Raw genomic sequence first — 17,873 nt, 5'->3', positions numbered from 1 at the left:
AGCACTAATAAACATGTTGTTCAATTTTAATTCATGAGTAATGAAAACTGGAATTACGTATTTAGTCTCATAGGAAATCTATAAGGAAATAAGTACATAATTATGTAAGGAGGTTCTATCAGTAAGCTGAGCAAAGACTGAACATAAAATTACCACTCCGTAAAACTGATGAGAACATCAAATCCACAACCACCAGAGGAAAAGGACATAAAAAGAACCACAAATGCCCAGGACAGAGTGCTCTGAATAGGTTTCCAGAGCCAGTAAACACTTTGCTTGATAAACTGCCAAGCAAAACCCATCTGGTTACCGGAACAACTCTGTGTTTAACCAGAACTGGTAGTGATTCTTCTGCTATCACCATACATGTCTAAATGCTGTCAACTGCTAAGCAAATACCATGCCTTTGTTTTCTAGAGAAGAGATGCAAAGTATTCTTGTCCTATGCCATTAATCAACCACCTCAAAAAAAAAATCAACTGCAGTCATTTTTCTAAAGGACAACCAGGAGACATTAAAAATAATAACAGATTTTTTAAATGTCTGATTAAAAACAACTTTCTTTATAAAAATACTTTAAAATATTTTATTCTGATTATCAAAATAAGGAGGGGTGTGATGGGTGGACCCACGACCTTCCCTTCACGCTGCACTTGGAAAGCTTAATCTGTTTGCATCTTGGGGATGAATATGTTCCACTTAGACCACCAGAAACCCTGTTTCAATGGGGCACCAGAAAACCCATGCTGGAGTAAGTCGCTCTGAGCTTGCCCTTGGGTGTCCCCCACTTCCCCACCCACCCACCTGCTGCAAGCCTAGGGGAAGCCCGAGCCCGGGAGGCTGCAGACCCCATCTGTACACAGGCATGCAGGGCCCTGGACATCCTGCACCCTGGAATACAAGCCGGATGGTGACAAACTGGAGGTGTCCAGAGTCGTGCAAATAGCCCAGGGGTTCCACATTCAGGATCAGGACCTTTGCAGGCTGTTCTTACTTTTTCTTCTCTTTTTTTGTTTCTTTCCTTTTTTTTTTCCAGTACTGAGGATTGAACCTAGCCCCTTTGTAATTTTTTTATTTTGAGACAGGGTCTTGCCAAATGACTGAAATTGCCCAGGCTGGGCTGGAACGTGTGACCCTCCTGCCTCAGCCTCCCAGAGTGCTGGGATGACAGGCGTGCGCCATCACACCGGGCTCAAATTTCTTGGATAATGGGCTTCCTGGCCACTACCTGCTGTCGTGCCCCATACCGTACCCCACCTAAGAGCTCCTGGACCCAGAGTCTGGATTGCAGTCACCTATCCAGTCCTGTGCACAGGGCCATGGCTATGGGGGACAGGGAGGGAAGCTGGCTCCAGTCCCCTCCCCAGGCCGCAGGGCCCCTTCGCCAATCAGTCGCATGTTGACAGCAGATCGCTGCATCAGTAGGGGACACCCCAGTTTCTTGGGGGCTCCCTCTGAGCTCCATGGGCAGGAGGAGCCGACTTCTGCTGCTCTCTGCCTCCACCCTGCCAGGCTCCCCTGGGCACACACACCTCAGTCTTTCACTTTCCCTGCCAGAGTGGCCCTGGACCACTCTCATGAGCCATTCCACCCAGGCCACCCCCTCCTGCCCGGGGCCATAACATGTCACCCGGGAAAGAGCACGGCTACTTGGCATCGTTTCTGAATAAACAGCAGAGTGGCCCGGTTGCTCTGGTGCTCCAGGCACTAAATCCTTCCTTACCCAGCCCCGGGGGAAGGGGACAGCAGCTCCTCACCACCCACAGCCATGGAGCTGCTCTGCGAGGTGTTCCATGGGCCTAACTTTTTGCTTTAAAGTAGAGGGGATTCCTCCAGTGATTAAAGAAACAGCTCGAATTTTGCACAGATCTGAACTTTTCTTGTGTCAAATGAAATGAGGAGAGGGAACCAATTATAATCACCACACATTAAATTAGCGCTATTAAAGCAAAGTGGTTTTTAATCATTTACTCTCCTCTTATGGAGCCGCTGCTCTAACTCTGGCATTGTGTTAAAGCTTGGCAAAGACGGGGCTGCTGCATGCATGGGGGCAGACTCGGGGTGGAAGAGGCAGGGACTAAAGCCCAGGGACACCTGTGCACAGGCCACCTGACCTGTTCCTGCAGCTGGCAGGTGCTCGCCCACATTCCTTTCTCAGACCCCAGCTTGTGCACGGACCCAAACATTGCCAAAGGGGGAGCAGCTTCCACAGAAAGCCTGGGAGTGTGAGGGCCAGGACCCAGGACACTGGAGGGGGAGTGGGGAGATGAAAGTGGGAGAATGTGGCTGCTCATAGCAAGAGCAAAGCATGGACCAGGCAGACAGGAAGGCTCAGTTCACAAAAGGACTGTGTGCAGGTAGGGCTTTTTTTTTTTCTTAAATCCTTTTCTTGGTACATTTTAGGTATACAATACGTTTACATTTATCATTGGGTGCTTGCACCTGTACATGATGTATCTTGGTTCTTATTTTTTCCCCATTACCTGTGCGCCCTTCACCCCCTCCACCCTTTGGGGCTTTTTAATGAATGAGCATTTTACGGTGATTCCATTCACATATTAGGTAAGGCAAGCCACTTGTGGGTAAGGCAAACTTGGAGAGAAGCAGATAGGAGCTGGTATAGCAGCACAAGAGTGCTGCACAAGGGTGGACCTGAAATGCCCTGAAGAGGTGATGCCCACCAGGAGGTGGAAGAGGAAGAGAGGACTTAGAAGTGGAGAGGCCCATGCCTTGAATCTAGAGGGGAGGCCAGGCTTCCAGGGCTGGAAATACAGGCAGAAGAAAGAATAATTTGAGGAGCCAGTACAAGGAGTTCAGGTATGAATGTGCTAAGTTTAAAGCTGTGCAATAAGTCAGGATAGGTTTTAGTTCCTTGGAGTCATCTGGGACACACAGTTGATGCCTGTAGGGAAAGAATCCACACTCCTGAGTACAAGGGAGCAGATATGAGTATGCAGGCTGCATGAGATAACTGGCTGCTGTAGTAACAAAACACCCCTGTGCCTCAGCACGCAGACAAGCCACCACAGGACACCAGATGGTGCTTTCTTCCTACCAATGCAGCTTTAATCCTTAGATCTGTCTCTCAGGCTCACGGGCACACAGGGAGCTGTAGCATCATCTCCAAAGTCTCGATCTAAAGTGAACCTCATTACTCTTGACTACTCAGTTCCCACCATTGCACACTTCAAATCATCACATCTGTGCAATTCACTTATGATCAGCATCCACATGAGCTCTGCACCGACAGCAACCTGGGGTAGCGCTGCTGTGTCCACCTACCAAGGGTGCAGTGTCCCTTACAGGAGAGGTTCTAGGTCCCCTTGCAGACCCAGGGACCCATCAACCTCAGCTCCCTGGCAGTATGCCTTTTACCTTGCTGTCTTAGTTACTTTCTTTGTTGCTAAGATACAATACCCAACAGCCACAAATTAAGGGACAAAAGGCTTATTTTGGCTCACAGTTTGTAGAGGTTTCAATCCACAGTGTGCTGACTCCAAAGTAGGGCAGCATGGCGGCAGGAAGCAGAGAGAGATGGAGGGAGGAGCGGAGGAGGAAGAGAGGCCCTTCCAGGCCACGCCCCCAGTGACCTGCCCCCTCTGATCAGGCTCCACCTCCCAGCCACTAAATTAGCTATAAACTCATCAGCGGACTAACCCACTCATAAGTATTACGCCCCCATGACCCAGCCACCTCCCCGAAGCTCCACCTATGAGTGCACGAGGCTGTGGGGGGAGGCATCTAGATATAAACCATAACATTTGCTCTCCTGTCCCTCTTCTCCTTTGCCTTTCCCTCCCGTTTTGGTCATGTGCCACTGTGGTTGACTCACTGTCTTTCCAGGGTTCTCTCTGGAGAGTTCCCCAATTCTGATCCTTTATGGCTAGGATGCAACTATGGAATTTGATCCTGTCCTACACATGATCTGGTGCAGGCGAGACATAGGGCAAGTGTGAGCCAGAAGAGAAGTGTGAGTGCAGGTGAACAGGAGCAAGTGAGTCTCAGGGTATGTGTAAGTGCAGGTGAATTCATGCACATGAGCCAGAGGGCTGGCGTGAGTCAGGTTGGGCTTTGCCAGCACAGCTACCTGCAGCAGCAGCCCTTCCCTTCCAAACTGTGCATCTGCATCTGCATCTGGCACCCAGCGTGGAGTCTGGTTCTCATCCTCCCATGATCTAGAGCTGGATAACCCACCTCCACATACCCCATCTGCTCGCACTTGCTAGATGGGCTCCGCTGTCCCCACTAGTAAGCTCAAGGACCCTAACTCCTTTCCATGTATTCTCCTGGGTTACCTGCAGGATCTGGGAGGGACAGAGCGCATGCTGGGAGAGACAGATCCGAGGGAGGCAGGATCCCATTTAGGCTTCCTGATCACAAGAAAGAAGTCTCCGTACAAGATCTCATTTTAATCCCACTTTTAGGGAGAAAAGAATTCTTTGATCAAAAGCAAAGTGAGCCAGCAGCCTCTTCCCTGTCTTTACTCCTCTGAAAAGGTATCATCGTTTTCCATCATGATTCATGATTTTCCTTACTGGAAAACATTTCAAATGCAAGGATAAACTGTTTCCTGGTTGAGACTGCAGGCATTTTTATCCAGAATCAGACACCAGGCTGAAATGGACTGGCAGCCTTGTTCAGGCTGCTGTCTGAGCTGTGTCCACATGTGGGTGGCTCCATCCTGCCTGCTCACCCTTCTCCTCCCGCTGCATCCCCCAGGGTGGGACTTTCATGCTTCTGCACCTGCTGCCTGCTGCCTGCTGAGCTAATCCTCCACCCTAAGCCAGTTCTCAGGAGGAACACAGTTTCTCCCTCACCACCTCTGGAACTGACCAGTGGTGTAAAGGTTGTCTAGGGTAGAACACACAGGACAGCTGAACAGCAAACAAGTGAGCTTCTTACTGGTCCGGACTCAAAAGAAAATGGGGCGGTGCCTGTCCCCAAACTCATTTCCTGTGACTTGGAGGTCATGGTGACCCCACCTTCTGAGGAATGTCTACACAGGTGAGAAACTCTGGTCTCTGATGCCCACACCCTCTCTTTGGCACTAGGAAAAAACAGGTTCAGGGTTTCTCAGTCTGGTACTGCTGCCGTTTGGGGGCTGGGAACGGCTTCCTGTTAGCCCTGTGGGATGATGGGGGGGTGTTCTCCACATGATACCAGTGCCCTTGACCTCAACCACTAGGTGCCAGGGAACCTCCTCCCCCCCCAGGTGTAGCAACTAAAACTCTTCAGATATTGCCAAACTTCAGAGGCTGAGAATCATGGCTGCAGATGCAGCTGGGGAAAAGAAGGAGGGCCAGGCAGACTATTCTTTCTTCCTCCACGGCAGTAGTGGCATTTGCTGGTGACACCCTGGCCCTCCCCAGGCCTGCGGTCTCCACTGGCCTCTTGCCCTGGTGCCCCACACTCCAATTGCTCCATGCTTAATTCTGCAGTGGTCAACCCAAACCACCCCCGGCGGACCCCCTGCTCACCCACCGGACACGGGAGAGATGATCAAGCCATGAGTATTTCTATGTTGTGGATGACACAGTTGAGACTCACAAAGATTAAGGGATTTTTCCAGTGCGGTAACGTTCAAGAGGAGAGTTGGAAATACCACCACCGCCTCTGGGGCTGGCGGATTCCAGAGAGGGGAAGAGTGGGTGGTGGAGGAGGCTGGTTCCCAAACAGTGGTCACTTTCTCCTGGAAGCTGGAACAAGTATCATTCTCTCCAAAACAGCAGCTTTCAGGACCTGCCCAATAACTCCCTCGATAATAAAAGCTCTCACTCATTTCACCTTTCAGAGCCGCTGAGTGCACAAAGCCCAACTCCCCGGGGCAGCCGCATCCTCACCTGTTCCGTCAGCCCCGTCTCAGGGGCCCTGAGGTCGTGAGCAAAGCCTCCCCGTGGCATTTCCCCCCAGTGCCTTCCTCTCCCCTTCCGGATTGCAGGGACTTTGCTCTTGCTCGATTTCCATTCCCGTGCGAAGGTGATCATGGGCAAAGCTACTGTCCATGTTTGAGGCACTGTCCTGCCAGCCCCGCTTGGCAACTAGGACACAGCACCTGATCCTGACCGCCTGCCACCACCATCTGCTGGGACCAGCAGCCCCAGAAATCTCCTCCTCTGGCCTCCTCCCTGCCCGTGTCCCCCGGCAGTGGCTCTCCTCCCACTTCTGCAGATCTCTTCCCAAGCCAACAGGGCTGCCTCGGTGTCACCAGGAGCTGAGGCTCCCACTCCAAACCCATGCCCTGCCCCACCTCTCCAAAGCTGGGCCCCACACCCAAAGGGAAGGGGACACCCACCCAGCCCCACTTGCCTTTGCTTCAGTCCAGAGGAAAAACATCAGCCAACACATTTGACACTCGCCTCACGCTCTTCCCCAGCCCTCCCACCTCCCACCCACCACCTCCTGGCTGTCTGTCTCCCTGTCCTTCCCTCTCGCTCCCACAAGCTGCCACCTGTCCCAGAGCCTGCTCTGCCCTCCCACCACCTGCCACCCGCTCCCCTCCTCCCTTCCAGCTCCCCACATCAGCCTCTGAGAACAACAGGTTTGAAAACCAGTCTTGGGGGTGAGAACTGGGGAGCCAGCCTTTCCTCTGAGCAGAGAGAGGACCTGCAAACCAATGTCCATAGGAAAGAGAGGCCCAAAGGTGTGGGTGGCCTGGAGAAAGACCCCAGGCAAGAGCTACATGGCCACTGCCCAGGAGCAGAGGATGTGTAGCAGGCCAGTGCCAGAGATGCTCACTGGAGACTGGACTGAGCAGGTGATCAGGCCACAGCCAGCACTGAGTTCTAAAGGCTCTGGCTCCCCATGCACAGCAGTGAGGAAGGAGGTACCACACCAGAGCCCACAGGTGTCACCAGGCCCTGGCACAGCTGGCTGCCCATCTGGCTGAGAGTTTGCTCCTTTACCCTTTTTGCCTCATTCCGTTCCCAGGGAAGGGGCCAGAGCTGTTCCAGGGATTCTCATCCATGCTCTGTCCCCTGCTTACTCCTTGCATGGGGCTGCTGCCCCCCCCCCAACCCGCACCCTGGCTCTTCATCCCGGTGACAGGAGTGTGGGCTCCGGGAACTCATCCAGGAGGGGAAGCAGGCAGAGAAGCGCCCAGGCTCCCATGCAGAGTGGTGGGGACAGTGCTGCCTACATTTCACTGTCTGCATTTGGGGGTCCACTTTCCTGCTGTGCTCTGATTTAATCTTTCTCACAAGATATTGAATCTCAGGCTCAAAGGTATTGGGGAGGAGCATCTGATATTTAAATACCGGCTCAGAGTTGCTCTGTGGCACGGTACAGCGCTCTCACAGCTTCTGCGTAATTAGCAGGGCTTCCCTGACACCATGGAGGGTGTAGTCCCGGTGAGAAGTCCCTGTGGGTGAGGCCCATTGTCCCAGTGGCCTTAGGGGCACACACCGCTAGCTCAGCACCTCTGATGGTGCGGCGCAGTGGAATCATCCAGCCCCTCACCTCCGAGTCTTTAACTCAGTAATGAAGCTCCCAGCAGGGTTTTGCCAGAATACCTAAAGCTAATGGGTGTGTCTATCCGAGCTAATATCTATATTTATCTCTATAGCTAAGTATGAATAATTGCATTAAATACGTACTTATGGGTATAAGCTAATAGGTACATGGAAAGCTAATACAGATTCATTGAAATGTATATTCATCGATGGAAATATACATTCCATATAAAATTAGGGTGGCAGCTGTCCCATATTAGGAACTCAAACAAAAATAAAACATTATCATTTTCCCTGCATCACATTTTTATTACTGTTCTCACATCCATTATAAGAATATTCACGTTGTCAAATTTCATCATTTTGTGTACTATATTGGGTGCTCTGAAATATCAAAGAGTTACAGGATGGCTCTACAATTTTTTAAGTTGCTACTAAAAAATTCTTGTTATCTGGGCGTGGTGGTACCTGCCTGTAATCCTAGATACTCAGGAGGCTGAGGCAGGAGGATTGCAGCAAGTTGGAGGCCAGCCTGGGCAACTTAGGGGGACTCTGTCTCAAATAAGGCAGGCTGGAGAATGTAGCTTGGTGGTGGAGAAACTGTACTCCTGACTTCCTAATGTCAAACCCACAGCAAACACACTCTCTGCTTGGCTGTGAGGAATTTTTTTCTTAGTGGATATGTGTTTTATTCAGATTATTGCCCTCATCTTCAGCGAGAAGCATCTAATAAAATCAAAGTAAAGAACCCACTGGAGCTCAGTGTGATGGTGCACATCTGAAATCTGGAAGGCTGAGAAGGATTTCAAGTTCAAGCCCAGTCTTGAAAATTTAGCAACTTAGCAAGAACATTGCCTCAAAAATTTTAAAAATCCAATAAAGGGCTGGGGATGGAGCTCAGTGCAAAGGCCCTGTGTTCAATCCTCAGTACCAGGAAAAAGAAATCTAGAATAAAATAGTCTCCTCCAAGTTGTCTTCTCGAAGTTGTCTTCTCCTCCACAGCATCACAGAAGCCCCACTTCGAAGGGATAAGTCCTGCTGTCATTTTCCCCCTGCACAAGAAGGCTCTCAGTCCTTCAGCAAAGAGGAGGCAACAGGTCTGGATGTTCTCACGTCCAAGTTTCACTCCACCTGTGCAGGCTTTGCACCCTGTATTCCTGGCCTTGGTAAAGAGAAAGGCTTCCGACGGGTTCCTAAGACTTCCCTGAAGAAACCCCTCTCTGTTCTGTCTGTAAATATCACTGTACCCATCACAAAAGGAAGAAAGAAGTTCTCAGAGTCAGTGTGAGAGCTGAATCCCTCAAAATTATCTTACATGAGTCTTCCTTGCATCATCTTAAAGCATAATCTGATATTTTAAATCAAATCAGGAATGCCTAACCAAGCAGCCAACGAGTATTTGTCAGCAGGCACGAAGGTGGGGAGGTGAGTCCGATACCAGAGCCACACCTTCAGGCTGGCTGAAGGAAGGGAGCACTGTTGTGCATAAGATGAGAGCAAGCCCTGCACGTGGGTGACCTGCAGGTCCCACCGGTTCTGTTTCAAACCAAGACACAGTGTCCGATGAAGGTCAGCTCACAGCAACTCCCTTCCTGGAGGAGCCTAAAGGGATATTGAAAATTTTAGCATGGCTCAGCGGCAGAGTGCGTGCTCAGCATGCTGGAAGACCCAGGCTCCATCCCCAGTGGAAACAAGGGAAAAAGGGAGAGAGGAAGGAGGGAGGAAAGAAAGAAGAGAAAGGGCCTGTCATTACAGGGAGAACCTCTGGAAGCTGCTCATTGCAGAGCAAAAGTGTGCTTGCACATTTCTGTATGGGATTATTCTTGGCCCCAGGGTAGCTCAGTCCTGCAGCTGAGATCTGGAAACAGACACATCCCTTCTTAGGGCCCCACAGAGACCTCAGAAACGCCAAGCCTTGGAAAATAGACAGGAGCAGAAGTGATAAGAAGGGGAAGTGATAAGGAGCAGAAGTGATAGTAGTGCTGCAGGCTAGGGGAAAAGTGAAGGGGAGGGTTGGGGGCAGGTGGGTGTCATTCTCTTAGGAGAAATGGAGGCAGAAGAGCACAGGGTGTGTTTGGAGAACAATGATCAGGACATACTGATGAAAACTGAACATTTCCAGCAATGAAACCTACACACTCCTCTACTTACAGTGGAGTGACACCCCACACACCCATCAGGAGTTGAAAATTGTGTAAGGTGAAGGTGTGTTTCGCACACCTCACCCACTGACCATCAGAGTGCATTGGCACACTCACCCCACAGTGTTCCTTGTTTCTACTGAGACCTCACAGGGAACTGAGAACTGCAGTTGCTGCCTCTGCCCAGCCTAGCGAGAGGATTGGACCACATATCACGAGCCCAGGAAAGAAGCGGAAAGTATGGTTCAGACTGTGGATTCTGCTGAGTGCATAGCACTTTTTCACCATCAGGAAGTTGGAAAATCCTAAGTTGAACCATCATCATCACCAAGGGACCATCTGTAGTAAGAGAAAAGTCTAGGGGGCTGGGGATTTAGCTCAGTGGTGCCAGAACCTGCCTAGAAAGCGCAAGGTCCTGAGTTCAATCCCCGGTACTGGAAAAAAAGAGAGAAAAGTCTAGGGACAATGTATGGGGTCAAGAGGAGTAAAGCCCTGGAGGCTAAATAAGGGGCTTCTGTCTAGCTTGTATCTGCTGCCCTACAGACCGACGTTCCTGGAGTACATTCCTAGAGATCAGTTCCATGCTATCCTCAGGATAGATTTTAAACATCAAGATTGGGGGAGAAGGTTGGTGATTAGACAATTTTAGGAAGCACCAGCCCCTCCTCTTGAGATTCCCAATGCCTGTTTGTACAAGAAAGGTATTAAGATGTCCTGCAGTTAGGAAATCTGCCTACCAACTGTAATAGACTAGAGAATAGGCATCTACACATCTCCAGCTCCTAATCCCTGGAACCTGTGCAGGTTGCTTCAAATGGACAAAACCAGGGGAAGAGTGGTCTTAGCAAACGCGAGGAAGGACCTGGACTCAAAGAGATGACCATGGGGCCCTGCATGCAGTCACATGGGTCCATGTAAGAGGGAAGCGGAGGGCAACGTGAGCACACAGCAAAGGAGGCCGAGGGGGACAGAACAGAGGCGTATAAAGGCACTGCCCTTGAAGACTGGGGTGGTGGTCCCACAAGCCAGGGCCTGCCGTAGTGACCAGAGTCTGGAACAGGCAAGAAAAACTTCTGCTCTAGAGTTGCAGAGGCAGTGGAGCTCTGCAGATGCATTTATTTCAGACTTTCCATCTCCAGAACTGGAAGTGTAAATTTATGTCACTTTAAGACCCCCACACACACACATTAGTCATTTGTTACAGCATCCCTAGGGAATGGAAGTTCTGCCTCACAATTGCATTGGTCTGAGAGTGATAACATTATAAAAATTATGGAGGTGTTCAAGGTGGCATTAAGAAAATATTTGGCCTGAAGGAGATCCAGTGGGCTGACCAAGTTGGACCTTTGAATTTTCTGGATCCATACTGATCTTCGAAATTCACTAGAACAACAAATGCACTAATGAAGGTACAACTGACACATCAGATTGTATCTCTTCACGGTGTACAGTGTGATGGTATAAGCACACCATGTGAAGTGATTTAATCAAGCTCATTAATTTGCCCATCATCTCACAAAGGTCATCATTTTCATGGTAAGAAGATTTTAATATCTATGCTCTTAGCAACTTTCAGGTAGACAGTAAATGATTGTTAGCCATAATCATGTGCTGCACAGTGAGTCCCCAGACCCAGTTCATTCCGTCTGACTGGAACTCCATATCCTTTGGCCAGTACCTCCTCAGGCCCCACATCCCAAAGCCCCTGACAGGAAACCATCATCTCTGCCCTCTGCTTCTCGGACATCAAACTCTTTAGATTCCTCATACAAGAGAGATCGTGGTGTATCTGTCTTTCCGTGGCTGGCTCATTTCCCTTAGCATAATGTCCACCTGGTCCATCCACCTTGCAAATAACAGGATTTGCTTCTCTTTCAAAGCTCAGTGGTATTCACTTGTATCACATTCTGTTTATCCAGTCCTTGGTCCATGGTCTGGACCATGGGTTGACGCGCACCTTGGCTGTTGTCACTGGTGTGGCAGTGAACCTGGAGTCCCGATGCCTCCCACCGCGCTGTTTTCAAGCCCTTTCTTCTCTGCACAGTAGGGAGATTGCTTGGTCTTAAGGTTCCTCCACTGTTTCCTGTCATGGCGGAACTAGCACACATTCTCACCCCAGAGGGCAAGGGTTCCTTTTTCTCCACTCTGCCCATCACTTGCTGTCTTTTCTTGCTGTTGCTGTTTTTAATTTTCATTTTTTATCAAGTATAATTGACAAAATGATATTTCAGGTACACAACACTGTGTTTTTGAGACACATATCCAATGTGACATGATTGCTACAATCAAGCTAGTTAACATATCCACCACCTCACAGGCTTATGGCATTTCTTAATTTCCTGCACTTAGAAATGTTTTATAATAGCACAGGTCAGGAAAAAATACTCTTAAAAAGAAAATTATGCTCAGCATCTCACTCCCAAAGACAGTTTAAGACAGTCAAGTGGACACCATTCTAGATGATTTCTTGATCTTAGATATTAACACAGTTTTTGAAAACTAAAAAATTGGCAATGATATATATAGGAGTGGGTTGGGGGGGTTGTTTGGGGGTTTTTTCCATTAAGTTTATTGGTACATTTTAGGTATACGACACAGTTACATTCATCATTGAGATCTTGTACCTTTACATGAGTATCTTGGTTCTTATTTTTTCCCCATTCCCCTGCCCTCCCTTCAATCCCTTTACCCTTCCCTATTTACAGAGACTTTGTTTCCATTTCTCATATTTTTTCCTTTAATGAAGTGTACTGGCCACTTTTTCACCCTAATCTCATTAGAGTCATATGCCAACATCATGATCTCTTAACAGTATAATTAATAACTTCTGTCCACCCCTCCTGACCCTCCCTTATGCCCTGAAGCTCCCCCTTATTCCTTCCTTTTGTCTAATAATAACATCCCTTCTACTTTCATGTCATCTTTTTAAGATTCCACATATTGGAAAACATAATATTTGTCTTTCTAAGTCTGGCTTATTTCATTTAACATCATGATCTCCAGTTCCATCCACTTTCCCACAAACTGCTACTTGATATTTTGGTGCTAAATTGTTTTTAGTTCTTTATATATTCTAGATACTAATCTTCTGTTAGAAGGATAAGTGGCAAAGATTTCCCCATTCTGTAGGCTGTCTGTTCACTCTGTTGCTTATTTCCCTTGCTGTACAGAAACTTTTTAATTTGTTGTAGTCCCATTTGTTGATTTCTTGCTATTATTTCCTGTGCTATTGAAGTCCTTTTCAGGAAGTCTTTGCCTGTGACTATGGCTTCAAATATTTCCTCTATATTTTCCTCTAGCACTTTCAAAGTTTCAGGTCTTATACATAGATCTTTGATCCATTTTAAATTGTACAGGGGGAGAGACAAGAATCTAGTTTCAGTCTTCTACAAGTAGAAATCCAGTTTCCCCAGCACCATTTGTTTAAAAGCTGCCTTTCCTCCAACATGTTTTTGGTACCTTTGTTAAGAATCAGATGGCTCTATGTAAATTTTTGGTCTTATTTTTATGTGCTCTATTCTATCCCATTGGTCTACATGTCTATTTTTTGTGCCAGTACCATGCTGTTTTTGTTAATATGACTTTGTAGTATAACTTGAAGTCAGGTATTGTGATGTCTCCCATCTTACTCTTTTTGCTTAGGATTACTTCAGCTGTTCTGGGTCTTTTGTGTTTCCGTGTGAATTTTAGGGTTGGTTTTTCTAATTCTATGAGAATATCATTGAGATTTCAATACAGACTGCATTGAACCTGTAGATTGCTCTGGTAATGTGACCATTTTAACAATATTCGTTCTATCAACCCATTACAATGGCAGGTCTTTCCATCATCTGGTGTCTTCTTCAATTTCTTTCTTCAGTGTTCTGTAATTTTCATTGTAGACATCTTTCACCCCTTGGTTATATTCATTCCAAAAGGGTTTTTTTAATGCTCTTATAAATAGAATTGTTTTCCTGAGTTTTTTCTCGCCTAGTTCATTCTTAATGTAGTAAAAAGTTATTGACTTTTTTACTGTTGACTTTGTATCCTGGCTGTTGTTTTTAGTAATAGCCATTCTCACAGGTATAAGTTGATAACTTACTGTAATTTTAATTTGCATTTCTCTGATTATTAATGATGTTGGACATTTTCCCATACACCTATTTGTCATTTATGTCTTCTTTTGAGAAATATCTATTCAGTTCTTTTGCTTATTTTTAAGTTAGTTTATTTGGTTTCTATTTGAGCTCCTTGTCTGGTTTAGAAATAGTTTCTTCCATCATGTAGAAACTCTGTTTGTGAGCTTTGATGTTCAGTAGGTGGGGTATATTAAATGCATTTTCAACAGAAATAAGAAGCATTCTAGTTTTATGTAATCCAGATTGTCAAATTTTGCTTTTGTTGCTTATGCTTTTATGATCATATCCAAAAAAATATCATTATCCAGATCTGTTTCTTGGAGCTTTACTCCTTTGTTTTCTTCTTATATCTTATGGTTAAGTTTTTATTGGTTTCAAGGTGATTTCAGAGAGTGGAATAACATCAGGACCCAACTTCATTCTGCTTCATTTAGACACTGAGTCTTTCCAACATCAGTTTTTGAAGAAACTTCCCAAGCATTGTGTTCCTGGCACCTGTGTACAAGATTGTAAATGCATGGGCTTATCTCCGGGCTCTCTTTTCCAATCCATTGTTCTATATGCCTATTTTATACCACTATCATGCTGTTTTTTATTACTATAGCTTTGTAGCATATTTTTAAGTCAGGTTAAGTATGATCCACCAGCTTTGTTATTTCAAATCAAGATTGGTTCAGCTGTTCAGCATCTTTTTGGGTCCATACAAATTTACAATTGTTTTTTTCTACTCCTGTGAAAAGTGTCATTGGAATTTTGAAAGAATGTTGCATTGAATCTGCAGATTGGGTAGTATAGACATGTTAACAATGTTAATTATTCCCATCTATGAATATGGGATCTCTTTCCCCTTATTTGCATCTTCTTTAATTTCCTTCATCAATCATTTGTGCTTTCGATGTACAGATCTTTCACTTCCTTGGTTAAATTTATTCCTAAGTATTTCCATGCTGTTATAAATGGGATGGTTGCCTGGTCTCCTTTATCAGATAGCTTACTGTTACATACAGATGTTACTGACTTTTGTGTGTTGATGTTGTGCCCTGCCACTTCACTGAGTTCATTCATTAGTATAAGAAGTTTCTTGGTGCTGTCTTTAGAAATTTATACAGTCATGTCACCATTTTACTTCTTCCTTCCCAATTTATTTTCCTTTTTTTTTTTTTTCTTTTTCTTGCCTAATTCCTCTGGTTTGGATTTCCTATATGATGATGTCTAGAAGTGGTGATAGTGGACATCCTTGTCTTGTTCCTGATACTAGAGGAAAAGCACTTGGCTTTTACCAGAATATATTGTTAGTGGTGGGCTTGTCACATACGGCCTTTATTGTGTCAAAGTACATTCCTTCTGAACCCAATTTGCTGGAAAAAAAGTATAATTTTTATCCTTCATACTGTCAAAGTGGTGTAGCATAATTATTCATTTGCAGATGTTGAAACTTCCTTGCATCCCACACGTAAATTCCACTTGATCATGGTATGTGACCCTATTAATCTGCTGTTGAATTCAGTTTGCTAGTATTTTGTTCAGGAATTTTTCACTTATACGTATCAGGGATTATTGATCTCTAAATTTCATTTCTTCTAGTGTTCTTGTCTGGCCTCGGAAAATGACTTTAGAAGTATTCTCTTCTCTTCAATTTTTTGGAAGAGTTGGAGAAGAATTGACATTATTCCTAAAATGTTGAATAAAATCCACCAGTGAAGCTAGGTCCTGGGCTTTTTCTGAGAAGTGTTTGATTATTGATTGGTTCACTCTTCTTTACTTGCTATTGGTCTGCTCAGATTTCATATTTCTTCACAACTCAATCTTAGTGGTCTGGCTATGTGTTTCAGGAAATGTATCCATTTTCTCTGGGTTCCCAATCTGTTGGCATATAATTATTCATAAGTAGTTTCCTGAGGACCTTTGTGTTTTTGTGACATTGGTTGTAACATCTCCTCTTTCATTTCTGCTTTTGTTTATTTGAATCTTTCTTCTTTTTTTCTTAGCATAGATAAAGGTTGGTCGATTTTACCTTTTCATGAAACTAACTCTTGGTTTCATTGATCTTCTCTGTTGCTTCTCTAGTCTCCATTTCATTTCTTCTGCTCTGGTTTTTATTGCGTCCTTCCTTCTCCTGAGCTTAGTTTGTTCTTCTTTTCCTACTTCTTTGAGATATGAAGTCAGGTTGTTTGAGATCTTATTTTTTTATTAACATAGGCATTTGTTGTTATAAACTTCCCTCCTAGGACTAGTTTGACTACATCCCATACTTTTTAATAGGTAGTATTTCCATTTTCAAGGAAAATATCTTGTCTCAAGATATCTCAATGTCTTGTCTCAAGATATTTTTTTATTTCTTTTTTATCTCCTCTTTAACAAATTGGTTGCTTGAGAAGATATTAGTTGACTTCCACATATTTGGGAGTTTTCTAATTTTCTTCTTGTTATCCACTTCTAGTTTTATACTGCTGTGGTTGGAAAAGATACTCACTATGATTTCAGTCCTCTTAAATGTGGTGAAGCTTGTTTTGTAACCTAACATGTGCTCTGTCCTAGAGAATGCACCATTTATCTTTAGAAAGACTCTGTCACACTGCTGCTAAGTGGAATATTCTATGTATGTTCTCAGGTCTATTTGGTCTGCAGTGTTGTTAAAGTTTGTTATTCTCTTATCCGTTTTTTTATTAAATTAATTTTATTGGTGCACTTTAGGTGTAAAATATAATGACATTCATCACTGGGGATTTTCCCCTTTACATAATCCATCTTGGTTCTTATTTTTTCTCCCTTCCCCTGCCCTCCCTTCAACTCCTCCATCCCTCCCTATTTACAGAGACTTTGTTTCCATTTTTTCATTTTCTCACATTAATTCCATTCCCTTCTTTCCTTTCCCCTACCCCTCCCACTTCCCCTTCCCCTTTGCCCCTTTTTTTCCTAGTTCACATTATCTATTACACCTTTTAGTCCTTATTTACACTTTCAGTTTCTCACACTAGAGAAACTATTTGGTATTTACACACGTGTGTCCTATTTATTTCACTTGAGTATCACCTCAATGTGCATCCATTTAGCTATAAATGTCTCTAGCTTCTCATTCTTTATGGCTGAGTAATACTCCATTTTATTTTTTTAAAACCCACATTTTCTTTATCCAGCCTCCAGTTGATGGGCAAGTGGGTTGTTTCCAAGTCTTAGCTATGGCAAATTGTGCTGCTATGAACATGGGTGCACATATACCAAAAAAAAAAAAAAAGAGTTTGAGCTATGTTTCCCTTACCAGTTTTCTGTCTGGATGATCTATCCATTGCTAAAAATGGAGTATTGAAGTCTATTTCTCTCTTAAATTCTGTTCATATTTGCTTTGTATATTTAGGTTCTCTGATTTGGGGTGTATATGTCCATCTAAATTGTATATCTCATTGATGATTTGGCCCCTTTATCATCATACAAACCTTCTTTGTCTAGTGTCACAGTTGTTGACTTAAAGTCAATTTTGTCTGATCTAAATACAGCTACTGGTGCTCTCTTGTGATAACTATTTTTCTTATTTCTATTTGATACTCGGGTGCTGTGGCTCAGCTAGTTTCCTTAGTCTCTCATGCATGGATAGTTAGTTGCTCAGAGTGGTGCTTCTGTGAAGGAACAAGTGCTAGAAACCCCTATTCCACCATCTTGCTAACATCATTCTCCAGAGCCCCCTATAGGTTGATTCCATTATAACACTTTGTACTGCCACATAAGCCACAGTCTAAATGTCCTAATTCTGTAGCTCCTAGAGCACCCACTGCTCAGAGACCAGAGGCAGGCCTTCTACCCTCAGAAAAGAGGACAGAACTGACAGAGACTGAAGTTCTGGAGCTGGTCTGGGAAGCTGGTAGACATGGTGTTGTGGGGACACCAGCAGCCAGGCAGGCACAGCACCAGCCACATCCCACCTTCCTCATCCATAGAGAGGGCTGCCTGTGACACATTGTTGTGAAAGGGTGCCTGAAGACCATGCTTCAACTCCCAGATTGTACATAACAAGGGACCTGTCATCTGCCAGGAGCATCTGGATGGCCATGACAGTTATCTCTGAAAAGGACAAGCTCTGGGCAAGGATTCCAAGGGGAATAGTGAGTTCAAGTTGCAGTTCAGGTCCACATGTCTCTCCTGGAACAGTGTAACTCATATTTTAACAAACA

At 45.3% G+C, this 17,873-nt stretch overlaps 1 protein-coding gene across 4 annotated transcripts in view; it reads left to right on the top strand.

Annotated features, from left to right (window-relative positions):
- Positions 1 to 17,873, top strand: part of Kcnj6 (potassium inwardly rectifying channel subfamily J member 6) — a 251,331-nt gene that overhangs the window by 70,391 nt on the left and 163,067 nt on the right. The gene's annotated exons all lie outside the window — the stretch shown is intronic.

This window comes from Heterocephalus glaber, unplaced genomic scaffold (genome assembly GCF_053883595.1).
Source record: "Heterocephalus glaber isolate CG9 unplaced genomic scaffold, H.glaber_assembly_v1.0 deba00000122, whole genome shotgun sequence".
NCBI classification, from domain to species: domain Eukaryota; kingdom Metazoa; phylum Chordata; class Mammalia; order Rodentia; family Bathyergidae; genus Heterocephalus; species Heterocephalus glaber.
This window is presented reverse-complemented; position numbering and strand designations above follow the sequence as displayed.